General features: G+C 38.6%; 1 non-coding gene across 1 annotated transcript; it reads right to left on the reverse strand.

The window, feature by feature from the left end:
* Positions 1-18,906: 18,906 nt before the first annotated feature.
* Trnat-agu lies at positions 18,907-18,980 on the reverse strand. Its single transcript has one exon. It is a non-coding gene; the product is annotated as a tRNA-Thr (tRNA).
* Positions 18,981-25,733: the final 6,753 nt, after the last annotated feature.

The raw sequence follows: 25,733 nt of genomic DNA on the forward strand, positions 1-25,733 counted from the left end.
TAAATAAGCAGCTCCTATCACAGAATTTAGCTATAACTCTGTATACAAACATGATCCAGAAAATATTTCTTATTTGAATTGGCCGCACTGGCATTGTCCATTCGACTCTTCTTTGTCATGGCATCTAACTGTGATTTTTTTCGATTTTTTTTTAAGTCCACGATGTCTTCAACAAATTTCGATTAAATGTTGATAACTAGCCTATGTCTATGAATGGCATAAATTGTTGTAAGAAGATCATGGAAGCGTTCTAGAACCACATCCTAATCGCTCAGTCAACACCACTGTAAGAGAACTTTTGTGCCTCGTAAAAGTCAAATGACTATGGCTGAGATGGCTCTCCTATACGAAAGATTATGTCCTTGTATGGTAGAATAATAGCGTATTGCGTAATTGCTGAATAAAGCTTAAACCAAGCATCTAATATTGTTCTTTTCTATTAAATCTTTCACTCTAATTCGAATGCCTATTTAATACGTTATCTTACTATTTTTATTTATTTATATTTATGTCAACAAAAATTGACTATCGACATAGGAGGACAATATTACAAAAACCATCTTATAAGCGAGAAAAGCCTAAGAAGAAGAAATTTAATCAAATTACAATAATATCTAATTAACGTCTCCAACTCGGTGGGTGAATATTATTTACCTTTCGGCTAGCGTAGTCAGAGGCGTCAATAGATTTACTGATATAAAAAGAAAACTTAACAGAGAGAAAAAGCTTAGAATTAAATAAAAGCTAATTAGCTAATTTTAAAAAGAACAAATAAAAAAAATGGAATCTCAGACCCGATGGGGGAAGATTTATTAGCCAGTCCGGCAAGCTCACAGTCGCTCCTGGTCAGAGATTCCAGAGATGGTTGAAAAGAGAGGCTTTTATTAAAGGAAGAGACAGTTCGGTTGAGAGCAGGCAAAGGGTTGTGCGAAAGGGAAAGATAATTTCTTGTCGTTCTAGAAAGAACTGAGAAATTAAGACGACCTAATAGCAAAGGAGAATCGACACTATCGGCAATCAGTTTGTGGCGAAATACAGTCCTCTTAGTTTTTGGGTGGAGTTGTAATAATTTGATTTGTCACCAACATTCTTATTATACTTTAGCAAGACTGTAATTGCAAATAACAATTGCATAAATGTATTGCTTGATTGGCTTGCCTTTTCGATCAAAGAATGTTCATTTCTACCAGCGAGTGGCTGGAACATTTTTTTAATGGCATAAAAGTGAAGGAACATGGCAATAATTCTGTATCCAATTAAGTTGCGGCATTATCACTAATATACTATATATAAATAAATGTAAAAATGATCTTTTCTAATATTTAAGTTGAACAGCATTGCAGCCATTTCATTGGTTAACATTTAAATTCTACATTCTACAATTTTCTGATTTCCCAAGTAAGTCAACTGTATTAATTATTAATTAGTATGTAGGTAGGTGTCTAAGGTGTTACAAGTTGTGCCTTGAAATGCTGCACTGTTTTCATTTTGAAGGGTATAGCAAGCAACCACAGGAACGTGCGCAACGCTGATTGTTGCGGGCTCGTCGCTGAGGACGCTTAAGTTTAATGGAACCAATTGAAGATATTTTGCGGGCAAGTGATAAAGTTGTATGCCCAGTTGGTGGGTGCCGGTGCCGATGTCGGTGCTGGTGCTGCTGCTTGTGCCACAGTTGTTGTTGTTGTTGTTGTTGGTGGTGGTGTAGTGGGAGTTGTTGTTGCTGGCTTTTCCACTGGCTTTTCCATCAACAACTCCACGATGCCATTAAATGCGTAAGCGAACGTGATCATGCGTTGTGGGTGTGAGGTGCAGAGGCGACCGCAGCCCCGACCTCGCTCTGCCAGATCACACGATGTTGATACGCAACCTCGACTAGCTGGCAACTGGCAGTGGAAGCTCAGCTAAGCTCAGCTCAGCTCGGTTGGGCAGAGCTCTGCCCAACTCATCAGCCAGCATGGAAATGGCAAAGCGAACGGGCGGATTTGAATTGGATGGGACGTGTTAGGCACAGTCGGATACCCAACCATATTTCGTAACAATTTCGTGAAAAATGTGACTCAATTAATTGAAAAACATCATTTAAATTGCAATAAATATATACATACATTCATATGCATAGCCGAAAAGTAAAACAAAATATTATACAAACATAAGACTATAGTACTTATTCAAAAGCACATTTCAAGTACATAGATACAAGTATATAAAAAAGCCCAGATCGGCTTGGTTGTTATGCTTCTGTTTTAAGAACAACCTTCACTTTTTTCACATAAAGTCGTTTCTATAAACAAAATATATAGCCATCTATTATTTTGTTTGGAATTTATTGAGTTATTACTTTTATAGAATTAGTTGAAATAACTTCTAACAATTGAGTTTTAAAAAGAAGAAAAAAAAATACGAAATTCAATTGATTCCGCTGCTTCCTAGACCAGTTTCGAAACTCAAATCTCGAAATAGAGACCCCAAAATTGATGTGAGTGTGTGCTCTCGATGCGCACTATTGATACAATTTCAATGCATCAATATCGATTGTATTTCATTTACAACCTTATAGTAATTTCAATAAATATATAGAATATATAGAATGTTCAAAATGTAGAGAAAAAATGTTGTTCTTTTCAACTCAATTTATTTGGCTTGAATACCAAATTAAAATACGTTAAAACTGATCAATATTTTTACTCTTGTAGAAGCATTTAAAGACATTGCGGGACACATAATCAAAAGAATAATTTTAAGGAAACACATACCAGTTTTAGGCCCAATCATAAAAAAGTTACAAAAGTATTAATTATTATTTTTATTCTTGCAATTCAGACAATCGATTAATTTATATATGTAGAGAAGTATATAGAGATTTATTGAATACTTTGAATGAAAAATTAATAAAACTTTTTATTATTTTCGAAAAAAACAATTGGAGACTCTGATGTCATTTGTGATGAGAAACCTCTTTTGAATTCTCTTTTTTGCGCAAAGTAAGACAACAATTTCACAATGTATAACATATATATATATATATATATGGGAGTACATATATATATTGATTGGCTTGTTATCTTTAGCTCTGGTTCTCCAATTCAAGTAGCTGGTCAGGGAGCATCGGGGGCAGTTGGAAAGCGGCTCAGAGAATTTTGCGAAAATTGCGCAGGAGTTTTAGAACTTGTTTTGTGTGGCGGCTTGTTAGCAAACAAGACACGTGCATAAATAAATATGTATGTACAAGTATGTATGTATATATATGCGTATGTATGAATGTTTGTCTTTGTATGATTATGTGATAATAGATGTGTGTGTTTGTGTTTGAATCGAATTCAAAATGCCTGAACACACTGACCTTACGCAAACCATTTTGTGTTGTGCTGGCCTCGCGTCATGACTGGCTTATACACACAATATATTACTATGTGTGTGTGTGTGTGTGTGTGTGTGTGTGTGTGTGTGTGTGTGTGTTTGTGGATGTATGAATGTTTGGCCGCTTCCGCTATGCTGCCAATCAATCAAACGGACGTCGCCTTCCTCCTCGTCGTCGTCGTTGCGGCTTTTATTTATTTTGGCTCATTTTTACGCTTTATGCACCGCACTCTGTTTCTGTTTCTGTGGCTGTGTCCGTGTCTGTGTTTATGTTCCAGTTCCAGTTCTCGCCGCCCCCCTCCCCCTCCTCCTCACTCCTCACTCCTCACTCCACCTCCTTTTGCTTTTGCCCTCTTCAAGTCGCTTGCTTTGTTTTGTTTTGTGTTGTTTTTATCTCTTTTTATGCTGTGCTGTGGTTATTCCTGCTGCTGCTTCTGCTTCTGCTTCTTCTGTTGTTGTTATTGTTCTTGTTGTAGTTGTTGTTGTTGTGTTTTTGGTCATTAAATTTGATACCCACTTATTTGGCCAATAAAATTAACCTACCTCAACTTGTTTGGTCTTCATCATAAAGGCACTCCAGTCGGCCAGCTTGGGTTTAAATGCATTTAGCTCCACATATGTGAGTATATATACATACATACTTGTATGTACATATATGTGAGTGTGCGTGTGTTTTTATATATAAAGTTATATAAGTGGACTCGTCTGTCTTGCCCTTGTCTCTGTCTAACTGCTTGTCTGGTGGTCTGCCGGTCTGCCGGTCTGCTGGTCTGAAGCGCCTAATGAGCAACAAGTGGGAGCTCCGAGTTAGTTATGCGGCTAGTTGAGGTCGGCAAGGAAGCTATATACTCGTAGAGTATGTACACAGACGTGCAGATCTATTTCTGGACAGCATGAACAATAAGCAAGCAAGTAAGGACCATCCTCACTTTAGTAGACAGCTACGCAAATTTGCCAGTAATTGGCTAATGATGAGCTTCAAAAAACCAAAAACAAAATATAATAATAATAATGCAATTGAACGGCAACTACGATGGCTTAATTATAATATTTAATACGAAATAATGGACATCAAAAATTGATAGACTTCACAGACTGGACAAACAAAATACATAAGGAGAATAGGAATAGGCATTATTCTAATTATGTAAGCTCGAGAGCTCGACATGCGTTGCAAGTAAACAGAAAAATTGTGAATTCTACTAAAAATCGGAAAAGCTGCCACTTCCCTGCATTGAATATATATTTTTTTATTTATTTCATTTATTTCATCGACAAACAGTGGATGTAAAAGAAAAAAATATATATACATATATATATATATTGAATACAATAGAGAACTTCAACTAAATAAAACTAAAGAAATAAAAAAGCCTGTAAAAATGATAAAAATATCTAATAACGAATCCGACACGGTGGGGGAATTTTATTTGCCAAACGGACAGCTATGCCCCGATTCGCAGCAGAGAGTGGTCAGATACGTTATTAGACCTATCAAAAAAGAAGTGTAGATGAAAAACTATAGCAATAAAAGATAGAAGATGTCTCTCAAACGCACGTATATTCTATTGCCGACCTAATGTATAGTATAATCTTCCTAATCATCACATACATTTATCGTACCGTATATAATGAAAATGGAAGTATGTAGGTATGTTCCCAATAGACTCCGAAACCGTTCAACCGATTTTGATCATATTTTGTGGCAATATTCAAAATACTCCCGTGGCTGATCCAGTGAAGTTTTGTGGTGATTGGATGGAGGGATTTTTATTTTCGATTTTTCTACGTTTTTTTTTTTTTTAATTTTGTATTTTACTTTAAATTAATGGATTTTTTCGATTTTCCTGCCATTTTTCGTTACTGTTGTTTCAATATGAAAATATTGAATAGACCAATAAGAATATCTATTAGGGCATAAAAACAATCATCAATATTTTATAAATCCTTGGCTAGGAAACTAATCAACAATTGCTATTGAAAAGCTTCAAAATTGGCACATGATTGAATTATATTTAACTTTTTAGACACCCACCGGGTCGGTCTCAATCAGATTTCCATTCCCGACTTGCTCGCCTGACCACGAATCTAAAAAGCAATCATGATTGCAATACAAAAAGTCACATTATGTTTGATTTATTCATACATATGTATGTATGTATGTATATATATCTAGATGTCATTAAGACAGACCTATATACTATATAGCTAGACCTTCACATCTCGCCTGCTTTGCAACTGAGTAATTAGCCGAAGTTTGGATTGTGGCTGCTTTTAGACTAACAAATAGTTGGCGTTTGTTTGTCAACACTTTCCCAACAGTTGTTGCTGTTGTTGGCCAAACTTTGCACCAACTTTCGAATTGCACTTGCTAAAGAGTTGCTGTTTCTGTTGCTGTTGCTGTTGCTGTTGGCGTTGCTGCCACATGTCAGAGCAGGGCGGCCAGTAAAAGAGAAGGTAGGTGGCAACTTGGCTGAAGGCTTTGGCAAGTGGCCGGTGGCCGGTGGCCGGTGGTCAGTGGTCAGTGGTGCACGCATCGAGCACTCAAATAAATTAGCAGTCGCCAAGTGTTGACATTTATTGTCAACCTGGCGAGAGTGAGATCCAAATGCAACAGCAACAGCAACAACAACAACGGCAACAACGACAACAACACTTGCAACAAGATACGCGACGCACGTCGCATCGCACGCTTTTGGTCAGTTTCAATTTATTGCAACAAGTGACAAGAACGGACACTCGCACAATCACAATCGCATGAATGGCCGGTCGGGCCAGTCGGGCTACTCGAGAGGGGCTCGAATCCCAAATTGGGGCGATGCCGATGCCGATGACGATGGCGATGGCGATGGCAAGGAGGCGCTTTAATTGGTGCGTTGTTGAGCAAGTGGAGTGACGCTGACGCTGACGCAGACTCTGACTCTGACTGCGACTCCGACTCTGACAGGGAACCTAGCACGCCTGGCCAGTACAAGTAGAAGGCTAGTGTACAAGGCTAGTAGTGCGAGCTAGTTGTGTAGTGAGAATGTCTAAATTGTCACACCATTTATAGTCTAAAGTCGCAAAGCTGCGTTGCGTTTTATTCAAGTGAATACTGCCGCTGCTGCTGCTTAACAGAAAGGTCCAAAATTATTTTGCCAAAGAGAAAAAAAGTGCCGCCACAACGCTCACACGCACACATACAGTCTCCATTCACTGCGGATTCCCCAGAAGAGGTTCTCTGCTGCTTCTCTGATACACCCTCCCAGTCGAGGGCTTTACTTCAAGGTTAGGCCCAGAGCCTTGGAGACCAGCCAAGTCATGCCGCGCTCAAAGTAGACCGGCTTACTCAATGGCATGCGGTTGTTCCGGTTCCGCATATCACCATTCATGGTAATGCCAATGAACACCGTCTGCATGTAGAGCGTATACAGTATTCCCATGGCGACTATCACCTTGCATATAAAATGCATAAGACAGATCGCTTTCTTCAATTTTCAACTTTTACAATTTCCACTATTAGCCTAAATTTTATATGACTTGTGTTTGTGTCGAAAATAAAAACAGAAATGTACGAGTTGCGAACGTTTCGAACTCTAACAGGTAACTGAATCGGATTCTGATTTCTCGGCTGCCTACAATCGACAAAACAATTATTTGCACTAATTTAATTTTAATTTTTTTAAATGTATTAAATAACTTTTATCATTTATCGTTTTTCTCAGAACAACAAATATTTAATAATTATAGGCCACTAGTTTGTGGGGTTTTTAAGATCGCGACAGATTTTAAAATGAACTTTGAATCTAATAATTGTCAAATCCAAGACAGATCTTAAATGTAAATAAAAGATTTCAGTAAAATAAAATAAATAAATAAAAAAAATACTTGTAGAAACCTTCAAAATAAAATACTTTGAATACTGTGAGTTATTCTTCTTAGTTTACTTGGCATCCAGGGCTTCATATCAGAAATTTCCGAAATTCAAAAGAGCCTGTTTATTAAATTTTATAAATTATTCTTTCTCAATGAAAGGCCTCCATTCAAGTTCAATTCCTAATCTACTATAATCGCTTTGACTTGAAGTCTTACATGTTTTCTTGCTTTTACTCTTGCTTTACTCTTCTGTTTATGCATTTGTTGTTGTTGCCCTTTTGAAGCTGAGAAAAGCTATCTTTTCTATACTGTCTGTGACTCGATCATAGTTTCTTTTCTCGATTTCTCTGCAAGTCCTCCTTTTCTCTCCTAATTCTTATCTTAAACGACAATAAATAACGACGAGTAAATGATCTCAGTCGCACTTTCTTTTCGCCTCAATTTGAATTCAATTATAATATCACTGCCACATTCTATATCCTTTTACTCCTAGTTGATCTCAAAAGTGAGCATAAGATTTGCTTGATCATTCTCAGAGAACGTATACCCTTTCTCCTCTCCTTAGAATTCTCTGTTTCACATTTTTGTTTCTGCTATTGATCTCTCGTTGATCTTCTGGAGCCTTTTTGCTGTCACTTCGATGCGAACTTTCTTTGCCCTTTGCCTTATTTATCACTCTCTTCCTCTTCCGCTTACTCCTTCTACTGATTGATTTCGCTCCTCTCTCTCCCCGCAGCACCTCAGCACCCTGCTCAGCGCTCTTGTGGAGCTTAGCTCTCCTCTATCCATCCATTTGTTTATCGCATGTAGCTTAATTGCTTCAACTCCTTTTTCACTTTCCAAAAAGGTCGCACTTCACTTTATTCGCTAGGCTCTAAGCTCAGCGAAGCGCAGCGCAGCGCAGAGCAGCGTCCCCGCCACCATTGGCAGCAAGAACATGAGGTGTACAGACAAGTTGCCGCCGTGGTCGCGTCGTCGGATGGTCAAACCAAATTTAGCGGAGCAGCTCCTCCTGCTTCCTCGGTCCTCTGCTGGTGCCAATGCAATTAAAATTTTGCTCTGACTAAAGGCAGCCGCTGCTAAACAGAGCCGACTAACGACTGACTGAACCGAAAGACCAAAAGACTGTCCGACTGACCGACCGGCCCAGCGAACTGAGCTTGGCTTTGGCTTTAGCTTTGGGCTGAGACGGAAGGGCTTGCCACATCCAACTCTTTACTTCGGCTCGGCCTGCGTTCTTGCCTAAATAAGTCAAGTGTTGCCGAGACGACTGAGGCGTCGGCGTCAGCGTCAGCGGCAGCGTCGGCTGCGGCTGCGGCTCTATAGCTTTGGCTTTGGCTATGGCTATGGCGTTGTGGCCAAATGGGCGTATGAAATGCAATTAAATTAAATTTGCAGTTGCAAGTGGCAGTGGCGCAACAAACGAATAAACGAATAAACGAATGAACGAGCGAACCAACAAACCAGCGAAGTCGGCGGGCAGCCACATTCTGGCCATAATGGCCAATGTCAATTTTGCATAATTGTTGCACAATGTAAATTAACATTTAATTGAAATGCTCCATGCGTTTAGGGGGATATTCGAGAAGAGGAAGAAGCGGCAAGAAGCGGCTAGAAGCGGCAGGGGACTGCGGATGGGAATTGGAATGGAAATGGGTGCGGGGAGGGGGCGCTCAGTGCGTGACACAGAAATCAATTGACACACTGCCGCAGTGGCAATTAATGCAATTGCCAAATTCTAAATGCCTTGCTGTGCGCCACCTTGTTCACAGCTCTTGTTGTTGTTGTTGTTGTTGTTGTAACGGTATTGAAATGTCATTCAAGCTCAAATGTTCCAGGACCAATTATACATGTCTCAGTCAAAAGCAAGTCTCTCCCTCTCTCTGTGTGTGCGTGCGTTCCCAACAGGGTGACCAGTTCAACAAATTTTAAGAGCCATTATTTATTTATTTTCAATTCCAAAGTAAGTGTAAAAGCATCAAAGTAGTAGGACGACCAAAGTGCAAAATATTGGAAAAGAAACACAATTTTAAGACTACGCTGAAATAAATTGTTATCGCAGAGGTTCTTTAATTTCAGATTGTCAATCAGGAGAACTTCAAAGTACTAACAGTTCAAGCTAACAATTTCTAAAGTTAAAAACAATATCTAATTTAAAAACTTTACCAAAAAAGTTAGTATTAGAAAAACATTAAAGAACGTCTTCTTTATCCAAAGCCACGCGAGTATATTATGTTTTAAGTATTTCTCCCTTGCAGAATTCCATCAATACTGTCCACAACTCCAAAGCAATAAAAATTATTTGATTGCGATGCAAATTTGTTAAGTTGGTGTCAATACCTCAGATTGTTTTGAGAAATTTGACTCAGTAAAAGGGTACAATTTTTGGCAAAAGAACAAAAAAAAAAAAAAGAAAGAAAAAGAAAAAAAAGATCTTTTGTTTTAAGGATTGTCCCTGATAGGTTTCTAAACAAATCATTGAAATGTTGTTAAGTTGCCAGCTTGTATTAGGAAATTTGACTCAGTAAAGGGGTACAATTTTTGGCAAAAGAACAAAACAAAATTAAATGAATGATCTTTTGTTTTAAGGATTGTCCCTGATAGGTTTATAAACAAAACATTGAATACAGCTTGGCAAAAAATGTTCATTTACTAAAATGATACTAATAAAGATCTGGCAAATCTAGTTTGACTAACACTTTTTAAAGCTACATACATATGTACTTTCAAATAGGTTGCACTTTTCAAAAGAACACCCTAGTAAAAAATCTATAGAGCGATTGTTTTGCCAAGTCTTCTGCCAATCTGCCAGCAGTTGCAGCCTGTCGACACAAACCGAGATACATGCACACACATACATACATATATCAATATATATGTATATATAGAGGCTTACATGCGTTCGCCGTCTGTTTGTTGTTCTGTGCCGTTCTACTATATCGACAACAATTGATAAGCGTCGCCCCCGCAGCAGCTGAAGGCGGCAGCAGAGCCAGAAAAGTCAAAACAGACCAACCACCCACCCAGGAACGGCAATGTGTTTTAAAAGGTTTTCCATGTAGTAGCGATAAAATGGTAAAAATTGAATTACTACAGACGTTCAAACACACACATACACACATATGTATGTACAGAAAGGTACACAGATATATGTATACTCGTATATAGTGTGTACGTTTATTTATATACGAATATCTATTTGTAGACATCAGTCTATTTGGCAATCGATAGCCTGCTTTTCGGCTCGGTTGCACTTCCGCCCGGTCTGAATATGGCACGCAGCTTCCCCGTCCTTCCCCCCAACACATCCCATTCCCTACTGCCCACACATTATTATCAAATCAACGAAGCTTAAAGCGCTTAAGGTCGTGGCCCATGGCTTAATCCGCATTTTCACGCGTTTCTTCGCAGCTTAAGCCGCTAAGCCGCTGAGCCGTTGAGTCGGCATCCAAGTGCCTGAAATCGTCTGTCCGCCTGTTTGAATGTTTGTCCCTCTCTCTGTCCAATTGGACGCCACCTCCGCCTTAGCCACTTTGTTTACAGAAATTATGCAAACAATGCAATTGTTTTAATTCGCAATGTTCTCGTTTTGTCTTGCGTTTTCGGGCCAACTTGTTGTAATAAATTTAACGCCAACAACTATGGGGGGCGGTCGCTCAGTCGGTCCCGGACCCGAGCCGTCGACTTGCCTCCGGGCATAATTTGTGCCGTGCTGCCTGACTGACCAAATACGAATGGGGGATGTGTCTAGACTTGGCTAGTTACGGGTGTCTATACATGTACCTATGTATGTAAATAGAAAGAGTATGTCTATATAGGTTTGTGTGTGTATTGGAACTGATTATTGTTGCACAAAAAATATAAAAGCCATTTGGAGGCATTTAAGAGCTGCAATCCAACCACAAATGTATTCAAAAAAACTATTTCAACTAGAAGTGCTTCAAATTAGTGAAAGACTTATACTTTTCTTTTATTTTGACAGAAATAAATCTTATGGCTAAGCTCTAACGGACATTTTGATATCGAAGTACCATTGAAGGTAAGTTCTTCTTGATTTGAAAACATAACTTACAGAATTGTGTAAAGAAGGGGGTCCACACTATCAAAGTGTTTTTAATTCCAAAGATCTGACCCAATCTGCGACCAATATGCGACTTAATTATACCCTGTACCCGTAGGGTAAAAAGGGTATATTAGGTTTGGGCGAAGTATGTAACATGCAGAAGGAAGCATCTCCGACCCCATAACGTATATATATTCTGAATCAGCATGAGGAGAGAAATCGATCTAGACATGTCCGCCCGTCCGTCTGTCCGTTCGTCTGTCCGTCCGTCTGGATGAACGCAAGGATCTCAGTTTAGTTTATTTTTTGGAATTTTCCCCCCCTTTCCCCGCTACAGAATTTCGTCAATAGCGTCCACATTTCAAATGCTACCTAAACCAAACATTGCACACATCATATATATATAATTATCTACTGTTGTTTAAAATTTTTTTAATTCGGTCAATTCTAAGAAAAGTTATTAGCGAAACAAATTCTCGCCAGTACAAATGTGTGTACAAATTATTTGCATATCTACCTTAAGGCTTTTAAGTCGTTTCAAAATATTCTGAATGACTAGGTTTCGCAATTTTAATATCCGTCTTGAATTTTTAGGAAAGCCGTTTACAATTTTAGATGAAAAGCAATTTTTGTTGTCGAGAAGTTTCTCGAGAAATTCACTCATATTCAATTAACGGTAATTAACGGTAAAGCGAACCACGGCACAAACGCGAGAAACAAACGTGCACAAGCATGCACAATCGATGCAATTAGGTTTTATTAACATTCATTAAATATAAATGGAAATATTGCGTCAGGGTCTGAAAGAGATATAGTATATGAGCAAATAAGAAGAAAAATGTAAATTGTTTCTTTTCCTGTAAGTCCTACAAACACTTATATGATCAAGTTTTTCCGAAAATCATTTTCATTGTAACTCTAGCATGTCTTTCAGGCAAACATTAAGAGTTTGTCTACAAACTGTGCAGATTTTCAAAGCATTGTTTGTCATCCATCTCTCATCCGCACACACACAGACACACGGCCACACACACATACGAGTACGCACGTGCTGTGGGATTCACACACATGTCAGATTGAAAGCCATTTTAAAGTCAATTTAGCAGTTAAAGTCTCCGGGGCGACAATGGAGTTGTGTCAGCGTCAATTCTGAAAGCTCTCCCAGCTCGAGTTCCAGTTTCAGTTCCAGCTGTGGCAACAACTGCTAGCTGCTGCAACGGTAAACTACATACAAACACTAAACTCAATGCCAACGGCATTTACAACCTTAGAGAGCTCATATCTCGGTGCATGTGAGTGTGCGTGTGTGTGTGTGTTTGTATATGCGTGGTAGCGTTGGCTTGATTGAAAGCTCTCTAAACAAAAACGCGGCATATTTAAATGCGCACAAAGGAGGATGCCGGGATGCAGGGAATCGTGTACATGTGTGTGTGTGTGTGTGTGCCACTTGACTCGATTGCGCAGGAACAACAAAAGTTATGCTACAATTCATGCATGAAACATGACGCTGATACTCCAACCGCAACAGCCAGACTTGGAGACATCCATCCAGACTGCCTGACTGCCTGCCTGCCTGCCTGCCTGCCTGACTTTGGCACTTTTCGCTGGTTTCCCGGAGAGGTGGGCCGATGTCGCAGAAGGACTTTTGAGACGTTGAGATGCTGTGGCCTGTGGCCTCAAATCAAAACTCAAACGCAGCACGCAAGAAATCCTTTCTAATGAGCACGTTTAGGCATTTCGGCGTTAAGTGCTGCAACGCCGATATAACTCAGTCGATACCGATGCTGCCGCTGCCGCTGCCGCTACCATTACCATTAGCATCCATATACGGGTGGTAGTACGAGTTGTACTTGTAGTCGTCGCCAGCATCGTCAGCATCTTCGTCGCAATTATTGCAACTTCAATAAATTTTCGACTTGATTACGCACAGAACGCGCTGGGAAATTAATCGCAGACATACGTCATACACGAGTATGCCGCATGTGCCGCATGCCTTGGCAATTCCAATTAAGCAGCTCGCTGTAAAAGCGCACAGGAAATTCTAAGAAATTATTCAGACTCATTAACATATTTACACCTAAAACGCCGTCGCACTATTTGCCATGCTTCATCAGTCAGCTAGTCAGCTAGTCAGCCAGCCAACCAGCCAGCCAGACAGGTAGGTAGGTAAGAAGTCAGGGAGCGGGGAAGGTAGGGGGTGGGCGGGAGAGCGGTCGGACTGAAGGAAAGCACTGTGGATGGAATGGGATATACAAGTATAATAAGTACGTACACCTGTTCTGTTTTTACACCGTCTTTTCTTACACGAGTTTGATAAAACACGGGTTGAAAATTAAATATTTCATGTACACCCAATTCTCTTTTTACACGGTCGTTTTTTACACGATTTTGATAAAACACTGTTTGAAAACTAAATATTTCATGTACACCCAATTCTCTTTTTACACCGTCTTTTTTATACGATTTAGATATGTTTAAAATTAAAGAGATAAGGATATTTAGAGATAAGGAACCAATCTACCGTGTAAAAACAGAATTAGGTGTACATATTTTGAAAAACATTTCATTAATTATCTTCGGACTTAGCCTTGGGACTTTCCTTGAGATTATTTTAAAATTAAAAAAAAAATATATATACAACCCTATAGACTTCTCAACAAAATAGGTATAATACACTCTAAGCACCTATTTTCTATTTCAAATATTATAATGAAATAGAAAAATGTAGCATATAATTTTATGTTAAACCAAATAGCTATAAAGTTGCTGGAACTTAATTATAATTGTCTTCAAATATTTTAGAATACTAATCAAAGAAAAAGGAAAGCTTAAAAATTGTTTTAATTAGATATTAAGCTGGAAATTGAAGGAAATTCCAAGCAGAAGAATTTTGGCAATACCATCCACAATTCCAAAGCTGCATAATTACAATATTTCGCTCGTGCTTTATAGGCAATTGTCTATCTTTTCATTGAAAAGTTATTAGCGCCACAATTTTACTTTAGAATTATACTCTAAGCTGAGACAGCGGGCTTGCTCTTCTTCTTCTTCCAGAGGGATGGAACTTTTTCTGGGTTACAGGGTTTTTTTACATGCGACTCTTTATATTAGAGTTCAAGTTCGAAATTCAATTGAATATCTGATTTGAGTTGCAGATAAAACACGATATAGTACATATATCTCTGTCGTTCATACGTGTGCATATCCAGGTACTCTCTCTCTCTCTCTCTCTCTCACACTCTCTCTCCTGCTTAACTCTTCATGTCATTATTTTCCATAGCAATATTTCTGTGATTATCAAGATCATCATTAGAGCGATGTTTCCGAGGCAGACTCTGTTTTTTGATCGAACAGCTGACACTCGTACATACCATTTGCTGAACTCTTTTTAAATTCGAGCCACTGTATGCTGGTTGTTGGCTTACTTCGGGCCACAAACGCCATTTGAGAAATGACAAAAAGGCGTAGCAGTGCAGTTCCAGTTCCCAATTAGACAAACGAGGCGCGCACATTTGTTTGGCCATGGCACTTTGTCAACTGCCCGGCGGGCTATTGGGCTGGGATAGGCATAGGCATAGGGATAGGGATATTAGTCTATAAGGGCGGCGGGTAATGGCTCGGACTACCGATTACGATTGATGGTCGGACACTTAAAATTTGCGCGGCACGCGCTGCGCAAAACGATATTCGTCGGTTCTTTATTAAGTTGTTGTTCGGTCGAGCAGTTGGGCCAGCCAGTTGGCCGGCTGCCACCACCACCACCAGCACCACCAGCACCACCAGCGCCACCACCACTGACTAAGTCACCTGCCCACTGGCGGCACATGCAGCTGATTGGCAATTTGCGCCTGCGCGCCGTTCGCGCCGCTTCCAGCGCTTAATACTGAAGTCGTTTATCTTGGGCTGCCGACGCGTCGTCCAGCAAGCTCAGATCCCAGAAACTGCTGGGAGCCAAGTCAATGCACTGCAACTGATCGGGACGACGCAGGGATCCCGGCCCCGTCCTCGGTCCCTCAATTAACTCGCAGCCCATACGCAACGAAGAAAGGCAAGGCACGGAGAAAACAGTAGCCAGTAGTCGCTTTGTTGTGACGTATTTTGCCATTGACAGCGCCTTAATGGATTAACATTAGTCATTGTCGTGTTAGGCACAACAATGCCCGCCGGCAAAGCAGGCAGCCAAACAGCCAAATAGCCACTAAGCCAACAAGCCAACAAGCCAACAAGCTGGTCTGCCAAAGCAAAAGCACAGCCACTCATGTGAGTGTCTTGGCCAACCTGTTGAGCACACAGCGCCAGTCTTTGGCTTACAACTTCTCTGCAGAAGGCCGGAGAGGTATCTCGTATCTCGAGACACGTAAAAGAGCTTTATTATGACTATAGCCTCAGTGCTCTGCCTTATTCTTTAATAGAAATATGATCTGGGCTGAGATGACGTCAAGACGTACTTTCTCAATATTTGTCTAGGCGGAAATTAACGCATTCATAATCAAATAGTATTATGATATACATTTGATGGGTTTAGAAAGCCAGTTGTTTCTTCTAAATATTATATAAATACTTGTATATATTTGAAAAACAAATGTTGACCAAGTCCACAGTAAATATGTATATATTTAAATCATCAAGATCTATTTATTTGTCTGTCTAACGATCTAAAATAATTAATACATTAATACATAATCAAATAGTGTGATAATGGGTCTAGAAAGCCAGTTTATTCTAAATATGATATATATTTGAAGACAAACATAGACTAAATATACAGTAAATCATCAACATTTATTGGTTTCTCAGTCTAATGATCTAACGATCTAAACTAATTAATGAATTTATAATAAAATAAATTGTATTATGTATTATTTGATGGGTCTAGAGGACTAGTTTATTCTAAATGTTATATATTTGAAAGACAAACGTGGACCAAGTACACGGTGAATACTATTTAAATCTTCAACATCTATTTATTTGTCTGTCTAAAAATCTTGCCTTATAAACCGCACAATCCCTTAAAGCATAATAACAAGAGATATTTTATTTTATATACTCTGCTCCCACCATATCCATCTAAACTATATTCTCAGAACTGCATTGAAATACTTGTGTATTATAAACAGACTATTGAAAAAAATTTCAATCGTATCCTTGTATCTCTTTCTTGCTGTACATTTTTCAGTGCAGCTTAGTAAGGACAAATATCACAGTTGTATTTCGGCGCTGGTGGTGCTGAGCGTTACGATCTCGCACAAAACTAGTATACCCTCTCACCCTTTGGGTACAGGGTACTTGTATAAAAATATAACAAAATGCTTGAAGTTTGTTTATTTCTTGGTCATGGAATAGATAGGTCAGATGTGTTACGAAATAATTGAGTGGCATGTAGAAGTTCTTGTTGGTTATTTTTATAAATATACATAGTAACTAATCAGCATCAATGTCGATACACTTCAGATTGAGATGCTCAGTTACCAAGGAAATCAAATGGCCATAAAGCCCTCTCTGGAGCGTTCAGAGTTCAAGTGACAAGATGATGCATTTATGGGTGCTTTTCGTCTCGTTAAACATCATCAAACGACAAATTACTGCCCACTTAATTGTAAATGATGTGCGCAAATCCCAAATCCCCGGACACATAAATACATACATACATATACATACATACATATGTACATACATAGTAAGTATATGTATGTACGCGTAATCGTAGGAAGCTAGAGTTGATAGGCGGTAGTAATGAGGAACGCTAATTAATTTGTACAATGTGCTGCCGACGTTAGGGAACGCTGCCCGATGGACAGACGAACAGACGAACAGACGGACAGGTGGCCCGTTGGCCCGGCTAAAGAGCTGGTCAACAAACTGGCTGAGCGATAGCCGGCAGTGGCAAGTGGCCAGTAAACATACAATGCGCTCGTAAATAATACTTATGTATGCTTATGTCTCAGTCCCAGTTCCAGTTCTAGCCCCGGCTGGCGCAAGTCGCCACCTAGCGGCTAATCAATTAAACGCTTTGCCGCACTGCCTCCAGGCCCAGGCCAATGAAGAAATGGAAAAGAGCTGGAGTCGGAGACGTCGCGCGAAAACGTTTATTGTGCGTGTAATCAGCTCTTAACTATAATTTATAAAACTGCAGTCATTTGTGGCGTGTGCGTGTGTGTGCGCGTGTGTGTATGGGTGTGTGTTAGTTCGCAGTTTAGCGCGTTGTGGCTGCAACGCATCGGCGGAAGCTATAAACATCTGTATAATTAAATAAAATAAAATTAAAAATGTTAATGAGCTAAACACAAGTTTTCTTTCTTTTTTTTTATTATTATAATTTTTTTTTTTGGTTTAACTCTACTTCTTGCTGCTGTTGTTCTTGTTGGTGTTGCTGTTAATAATAGTAGTAGGCAGGCAACTTGGCAACCCTGGCAACGCAACTTCGCCTGCCCGTGGCTTGTAAACAATTTAGCGTGTCTTTCTATATTATATCATTAAAATTAATATGTGTTTGGCGTGCTTAAAGTTATTGCACTCACACACTCGTTCACCGGCAAAGTGCGTCAGCGCATGAGGAAGGAACCCCAATCCCTGACCCTTTCTAGGTTATACGTTCTACGGTCTACGCTTGTAGACGAGCAATTTCATGGCTTGACCAAAGTCTGCGCCACTGCGTGCGTGCCTCCTAACTAATGGGACAGTCCAAAGCTATGTACATCAGAGCTACACCGATAATGTCTCTGTGATATGCCTCTATGTACATACATGTATGTATGTATGTATGTATGTATGTACCTCCGCCCATAAGTTATCATTGTGCGGCAAGTGTTTGTGTCGAGCATTGGTGTGAACGAGCGTTGAGTGCGAGATAAAAAGGTGCCACTAATTTGTTGCTTTTTATTCAAATTTACTATAATTCTAAATATTTATGAATTTTAAATTGAATTGAGTGAGAATTTATGGCCAATAGTAGTTTTGCTACTGACTACAGCTGGAGAAACATCGATGTTTTGATGTTTTAAGGGAAGAACATCGATTTATCGAACATCTATTAACGAATTTTTAAAAAGGTTTTATTGATGTTTAAACATAGGGAGCTGCATTTTGATTTATCTTATATTTTAAAAAGCTACGGTTTTTTATTAAATACAAAAAGTTTCAAAACAAACGATATTTTCACAAATTCAAAGAATAACGCAAAAACCAAAAAAGGCATAACCTACAAAAATAAAAATTCAGTGATGGACTAGTAGTAAAGAACATCGAACATCGGTATAAAACATCGATGTCAAAAAAAAAAAAATATCATAACATCGATGTATCGATGTTTCGTCCAGCACTACTACTAACTAAGTGATGTTAAGCGAAGTCTAATATTTTAGGAAAAGCTGATCACAATTTAATGTCAATTCCAAAAAATAGTTTTAATAAAATTAAATATGTACGCCGCAGTTCTAAAGCAAAAGAAATATAGTATTTACCAGTTTTAAATACTTAGTTCGACTATATAAGAAAGTCAATTCTTTTTTTTTACAAAAATCAGACAGTTAAATTTTATGTTTTTAAATAAAAGAATATATATATATAAACATATTTAAAAATAAACTGCCCTCTAACAACTACTAACTAAGGAGAGGCAATTACTGACTGAAAGGCCCCGGCGAGATTCGAACTCACGATCTCCTGTTTACTAGACAGGCGCTTTAACCAACTAAGCCACGGCGCCGACATTTTTCGGCCTTCAATTAGCAGCATTTGCAGTTAGGGGCTGATATTTTTTAAATTTCCCTAATTGAAATAGAAAATAAAGCGAAGTAATGCTAATTTGATTACAAATCAGTCAATAACTGATAACAAAGCAAGAGAGAATGACCAAGAGAGGGAGCGAGAGAAACTAAAAGTTTGCAAAAGCTTTTTCTTTTCAAATAGTGCTGAACTTTATTCCATAGTGCAGCGATAGAGTGTTCTTTATGTTCATGGTAAATCGCTGTTTATTATATTTCGAGTTAGAGTCTAAAAAAAAACGAACACTCCTGCCTATACATCTGCAAAATATTTTAATATATTTTTAAGTCTCTGATTTTAATGAAAATATTTATTTTCTATTTATATATTTACTAGTTTGTATTGTGGGGCAAATAGTTTTATACTTGAATTCAAATTTAAAGAAAAATATGTATAGTATATCCATAGCTAATTAAAGTAACTTACGGAAACACACATATGTAAATACTACATACATACATATATCAACATCGAATATATTTGATATATTCTCTGGAGTAAGCGCACGTTTCCAAATGCCAAACAACCTTCCAAATCATTTGAAATGCTATATTATTATTATTAAACCACATCTATTATTGCAGCCATAAAGCTGACAAATTATTTATTAGTTGAAGAGCCTGCAAGGCAAACATATACATATGTATTTTGAAATTATCTATAAACACTCTGTCTTGATATTTTTCTGTGATGTCAGATTTTAACACTTTCCCAGCATATGAGGAAACGATTTTGAAATTATCTATAAACACTCTGTCTTGATAATTTTCTCTGATGTCAGATTTTAACACTTTCCCAGCATATGAAGAAACGATTTTCCACATTTTCTGATTGCCTTGGAAAAAGCGTTATCCTATGATTATGAGCTGAGAAAGTTTTTCCGAAAACGCATCTAACAAAATGATAATAATATTTAACAACGCCTTTGACAAATATACATAGTTTGTTCCGATTCACAGTCGAAAATTAAAATTAATATTAATTAGCATAATTAAGGTTATAGGTGAAGGAAAATTAATGAATCTATTAGGCATTCATTGAAAAACCCAGCTAAAAACTCAATTCGCTTCAACTTTACTTCTTTAAGCTAGTCTTTGTTTTGATTTTCAAATACGAGTCCATGATTTCGTGTTTATTGGCCTGGATGAGGGGCATGAGGCTCCTTGATTGCCTTTGTATGTCTGTCCGTATCGGAGGAATATCTATCAATGTGCTCTCGGTTATTCATCAACGAAAATGTCTAAATTATTCAAATAGAAATGTGAAATGCGAAATGTTCTCTTCAAGCTCAGTCCTAGTCAATGGCAGAGATGTTAACGTCGACGTCGATGTCGATGTCGAGAGCGGCAGTGGCACTACTCGTATGTGCTTTGTTTCTCTGTCTAAATGGACATTTGGACAAAGGGCCATCTTGACGAATTGATGAAGCGGCTGCAGACCGAAAAACTGTTAGACATACAGATTCATATAGCACATATATAGCTATACATATGTATATATTACTTGTGGATATGTGTCGACGGGGATGCCAATGGGTTATGGGTTATTGGCCATGGGCTAAGGGCCTTTCTCTCTCTCTTTCTCTCTCTCTCTCTCTCTTGACTGACTATGCTTTATGTTCGTATATAATGTTTGTAGGATTTATGTCGAGAATACGATGAGGCTGTGGCTGTGCGAGGCCTCGCTATACTACTTGTATATACACACAAAAATATGCAAACACACGTGCAGATATACAGACGGACAGATGGACGGACAAACAGACATCAATGTGGTTAGCAAACGTAGTCGTCGCTGGCTTTGTTTTTGGCCAGTCCATGTCTGTGCCCGGACTACACTTGTAACTTGCCAGGAGAGCAGCACTAGGGCGTCAGGGATGGACAGTTTGCGTAAATTTTGAGGCCTTTCACAATTTTAATTTACTGCCTCGCTCTCCACACACACATTGTATTTACATTAGATAATGGACCAAGTCGGGGCAACGAATTGCATTTCAACATTCCAAGCACTTTTCCAAGTTTATTTTTTCACTAGAACTTCACTTTTGAATTCATTTTATTAGCCTCTCATAATTGCTGCTCTAAAGCCGATCGAACCTTACTCTACCAAATTAAAATTAAAAAACATTAGAAATTAACAATGTGTGCTAGAATTTGATTCGAAGTCTGAATATTTTTAGGAAGAGCATTGGCCAGTCCAGCTTGGGGCTATGAGGCAATCAAGAAGCAAGGTTAGGAGTCTGTACAAAAGGTTCTCAGAAACTTAGTAATATACATTTAGAAAAATATACATATATATTCTAGGTTTTCAATTTATTAAATTTAGATTTTTATAACAAAAAGTGTGTGAAAAACAAAAAACCCGAACAAATTAAAACGAATCAAAAAAGTACGATCGCATATGTATACAAAATATTATATAGTTGTGTAAATCAAACCCACGTTAGACGAATGTTCAGAAAGTATTTCCGCATTTTTCTGCTATGCTGAATATATTTGTGGATTATAGGAAAAACACTTGAGACCCTTTCTTCTGAATGTAGTTATAAGTTGTTCAAGAGTTTTTTCGTTATTAAATATTTTTGTCCTTTTTTTAGGCTTTTTTCTTTCTTATGTCTTATTTAGTTTAAGTTCTCTATTGTTTTGATTTTTTTATGTATATATGTATATATACTTTTTTCTGTTTTCTCTTACATCGACTGCATTGTTTGTCGATGAAATAAATAAATAAATAAAAAAAGATGACTCACACAAAATAAATATCTCTGTAATAATATTTCCTGAGCCATTGGCTTGATTCCGAGTATATGGCTGCCTAATAGAATTTTCCAGATGAAGCTAAAGGTCAGGCGCCATATGGGGAGCGAAAGCGTGCATCCATTTGAGGTTCCATTATAGTTTCAGTGTTCAGTCCAGTTACAGGCAATATTTGGTTAGGAATTTGTAAATTAAGAAGAGGAAGAGAGAAATTAAACCCAATCACTTATGTACTTACGTACGAGTATAAATATCAATGATGGCTCGAACTCTCTTCTGTTTTTTGGCAATGGGAATGGGAATCACTTCACAAGCGCCTTCTCACATCTGTCTGTGGGTTGGCTAATTTACTGTTATGACGTCAGCATGCCCGGCAGCAAGAAGACGATGAACAAGAACAACAACAACAACAACAACGGGGCCAGCTACTAGTCACTCGTACTTATATATGTGTGTGTACATGCCTACTATATATATCCAAAAACATGGCCAAATGTACAAAAGGCCAACAAAGCCAACGGGTGTTAAAAGTTGCCAACTGCCAACACATTGCAGGCCTAGAGGGCCCCCCCTATTGTCCCGCGGAGCCCCGCGCCACGGAGCACCGTGTCCATCGCCGTGCGCTTGAATTGCTTGTAATTGTTGTCAAGCGCCTGCTTAAATGTTTGTCAAGCCAGAAAGACGTGTCAGTTGGCGAGAATTCCGCTGCCTGCTGCCTGCTGCCATCAAAGCCGTAGCCTGAGCCGTCTCCGTCCCCGTCCTCATCCACATCCACGTCCGCATCCAGGTCCATGTCGCCGCCGTCGCCAGCAGAGAGACAAAGAAAAATGGTCCACGGCTTTTGTGTACATGTGGCATGCAGTTCTTCTTCTTATTGTTGCTGTTGCTGTTGTTGTTGTTGTTGTTGTTGCTGTTGCCTTTGTAGGCAACGAACAGGATAAAATGCGCTGTTTACATTCTCTAATTTCGCTTGTTCATTGTCCAGTGAAGCGTTCGCGTGCATCCCTACAACACACATGCCTAGATGAACGGCTGCACGGTGGGCCACAATTATTGAAAAGCAATCAAATTAATTAATTCAATTAATGTCCAGAGTTTGTCTGTACAATCTATTCATCCATCTAATCTATCCATCGATCCATTTGACTCCTTCTTGGCCGACCCATCGAACTGGCTCTCCACATTTCCGTATCATCCGTCTAATCCCTTTCCATATGTCTGCACTGCGCGAAAAATATAGTGCTAGGTAGCTTAGGCTTCAACTTAAGGCTATATGGCATATACTTAATTTTTTAAAAGAAGCAATTTCAAATGTAGATGACTTGAGTTCCCAAATAAGAGTGTTTTGAGTTTTAGATTTTCTCCAATTAGTTATTCAATTGAAAATAAAAATACATTGCAATATTTTTGTAAAAAACATCATTATATTGATTGATGAACAAGTGAAATATTTTTATTTTAAATATAAAAATTAAACAAACAATTGTTAGAATAATCCTTAAAAGAGCCCATTATTAGATATCTCGGGATTTTAAAAACTACTTAAATGTAAAATTTTGCAGTTCAACAATCTGTGTGCTGCTCTAAAGTTTCGTCAAAATGGAAATAACAATTAATTTTATATGCAGTTTATTCCCACTGTGCGAATGCCTTTTGGGCAAGACGAAGAAAGGGTTACTGGCGTGGGATAGTGGACCGAGCAGAAAAAAAATGCTTTGGTCAGTGTTAGAGCGACCGATCCCCTCACGTTGCTTTCGCGGCTCGAAAATTAAGCCGAGACTCACAAAATGCTGCTACTGCCAAACAAACCATGAACCGCCCCCCACCTCCCCTTCTCCCCACCAGACGACCCTCTTCGTCTTTCCTACCCCCAGCATCCATCGTCTTCTTCTGCTGAACAGAACATCTTCTCTTTGCTTTTCATTTGGCTGCTGCTGGCCCGGCTCCCCTTTTCCCCCTTCTCCCCCCTCCGTCCACCATCCGAGCACACTTCCATAGCATGTGTGAGGCAAAAGATTTCAAAGTAATGTTACATCAAGTGGAAAGCACTTGCGCACACACAAACAAGTACAGACACGTACATATGTGAGTGTAGCCCTGGTCATTGGTATAGCATATCTATAGTCATGTACTGCACCTATACTGGCAATTTGCTTTGTTCTTTTGCTCACTCAGCAGTAGCAGCAGCAGCAACAGCAGCGGCAGCAGCAGCAGCAGCAGTTACAGTAACAGTAAGAGTTACAGTAGCGGGGCAGTAGCTCCAGCTCAGGCAAAGCACTTTTCAACGCACCTGGCATGCCCTTTCCCAGAACATACATACATAAGAGCTTTCAAGAAACAGAGGAAAAAGGGTCTACAAACATTAATAGCCGTTAGAGAGGTTCTGTAAAGATGATGCTGTTGAGAATTGAATTTATGGAAAATTACAAAAAAAATCGGGAAAAATTAGAGCAAATTATTATAATAAAAATGTTTAATTACAAGTATATATGTTAAATTGCGAAATTATATTTGTTAAGCAAGTATACTAAGAACTCAGTTCAATTTTTCAAATATCAAAAGAAATAGGTGCAACAAAGATATAAAGCATGCCTATAGTATAATCCAACAATATTGGTTTTGTAATTCGGAAACTCTAAAAACTGTATAGTTTTTAGAAAATTACAAAACCCATATTATAGGATTATCTGATAGGCATGAAAAGGTAGCATCATCTATAATTGCATGATTCCTGAATATTGAAAAATGTTGAAAAATGGCAGATCAAAATTCCATTCCTTTTGTCTGTAAACAGACATCCTCAGTGCGATGAAACCATTGGAATACCTTGTTTCGAAATTTATTTCAATAATAGGAATTTATAATCTATTTTGAGGGTTCGAAAATTTTGTAAATACATATTTAGTGTAGGCACAGCAAAAACAACATTCCAATTCAGGCGTATCATTCCTTAAAAGCCACTCAGTAATATGTAATATGCGCTATTTTTGTTGTTTTTTATTTTACTAAATCTTTAAAGCTTAAACAAAAAGTAAATATATGTTATGGGTGTGACTACAATGGCACTGCTTTGTACTGCAGTACAACAAACTGCTTTGCAGGGCTGTGCACAAGGTCCGGGGAAAACAATTTGAACTGCATTGTCATGCGTGTCATCTACTTGTAAATAAGTATATTTATTGCAAAATTTGTTTAAAGTGTAAACAAGCGTTATAAACTCAAACTGACAGACAGAGGAACAGACGGACGTGAAGTTAGCAGTGATCCCTGTTTTTATATACACATACAATTTTGGACTTACGTTCAATTTCAACAATTTAGTATACCCCTCAAGCCATTGGTGGCAGGGTATAGAAAAGAAAATTCCGTGGAATTGTGGTAGATAATTTCATTTGCGTTGGTCGGCCAGCGAATTTTCCAATGTGTTGTGTTGCTCCTCATGTTTGTGGCAACAATAAAACAGCAATGGCAGCAGGAGCAACAATAGCAACAAAAACAACAACAACAACAACAACAGCCACAAAACAGTCATTGTACAAAAAGGCTTGTCTAATTCGCACAAATGGGGGAAATGTAAGCGAATTTCCTCTGTTCATTAAACAACCGGCTCCGACTGCGCTGCTTACTGCACTGCTTGCTGCGCTGCTCGGTGCACTTGTCTTTGTGTCAGTTGGACATTTTGTAGGATGTTGCTTGTTGCATGCTGCATGCGGCATGCTGCAGGCTGAGTGCTTAGGCTATTGTGCTTTTTGCTTGTTGCCTCCTTCCTCTTCATCTTCATCTTCTTCGACTGCTAAGTAAGGTTGAGGACATCGAAAGGTTCACAGTTCACGCAAGTTCGACTTCAACTTGATGAACTGTCCAAGAAGCAACTAAAGAGACCAACGGCAAGGAAATACTTAGTAAAAGAAACTAAAATATTTCCCATTTCAATTAAA

Source organism: Scaptodrosophila lebanonensis, unplaced genomic scaffold, assembly GCF_003285725.1.
Source record: "Scaptodrosophila lebanonensis strain 11010-0011.00,11010-0021.00 unplaced genomic scaffold, SlebRS2 tig00000092-arrow-pilon, whole genome shotgun sequence".
Classification (NCBI taxonomy): domain Eukaryota; kingdom Metazoa; phylum Arthropoda; class Insecta; order Diptera; family Drosophilidae; genus Scaptodrosophila; species Scaptodrosophila lebanonensis.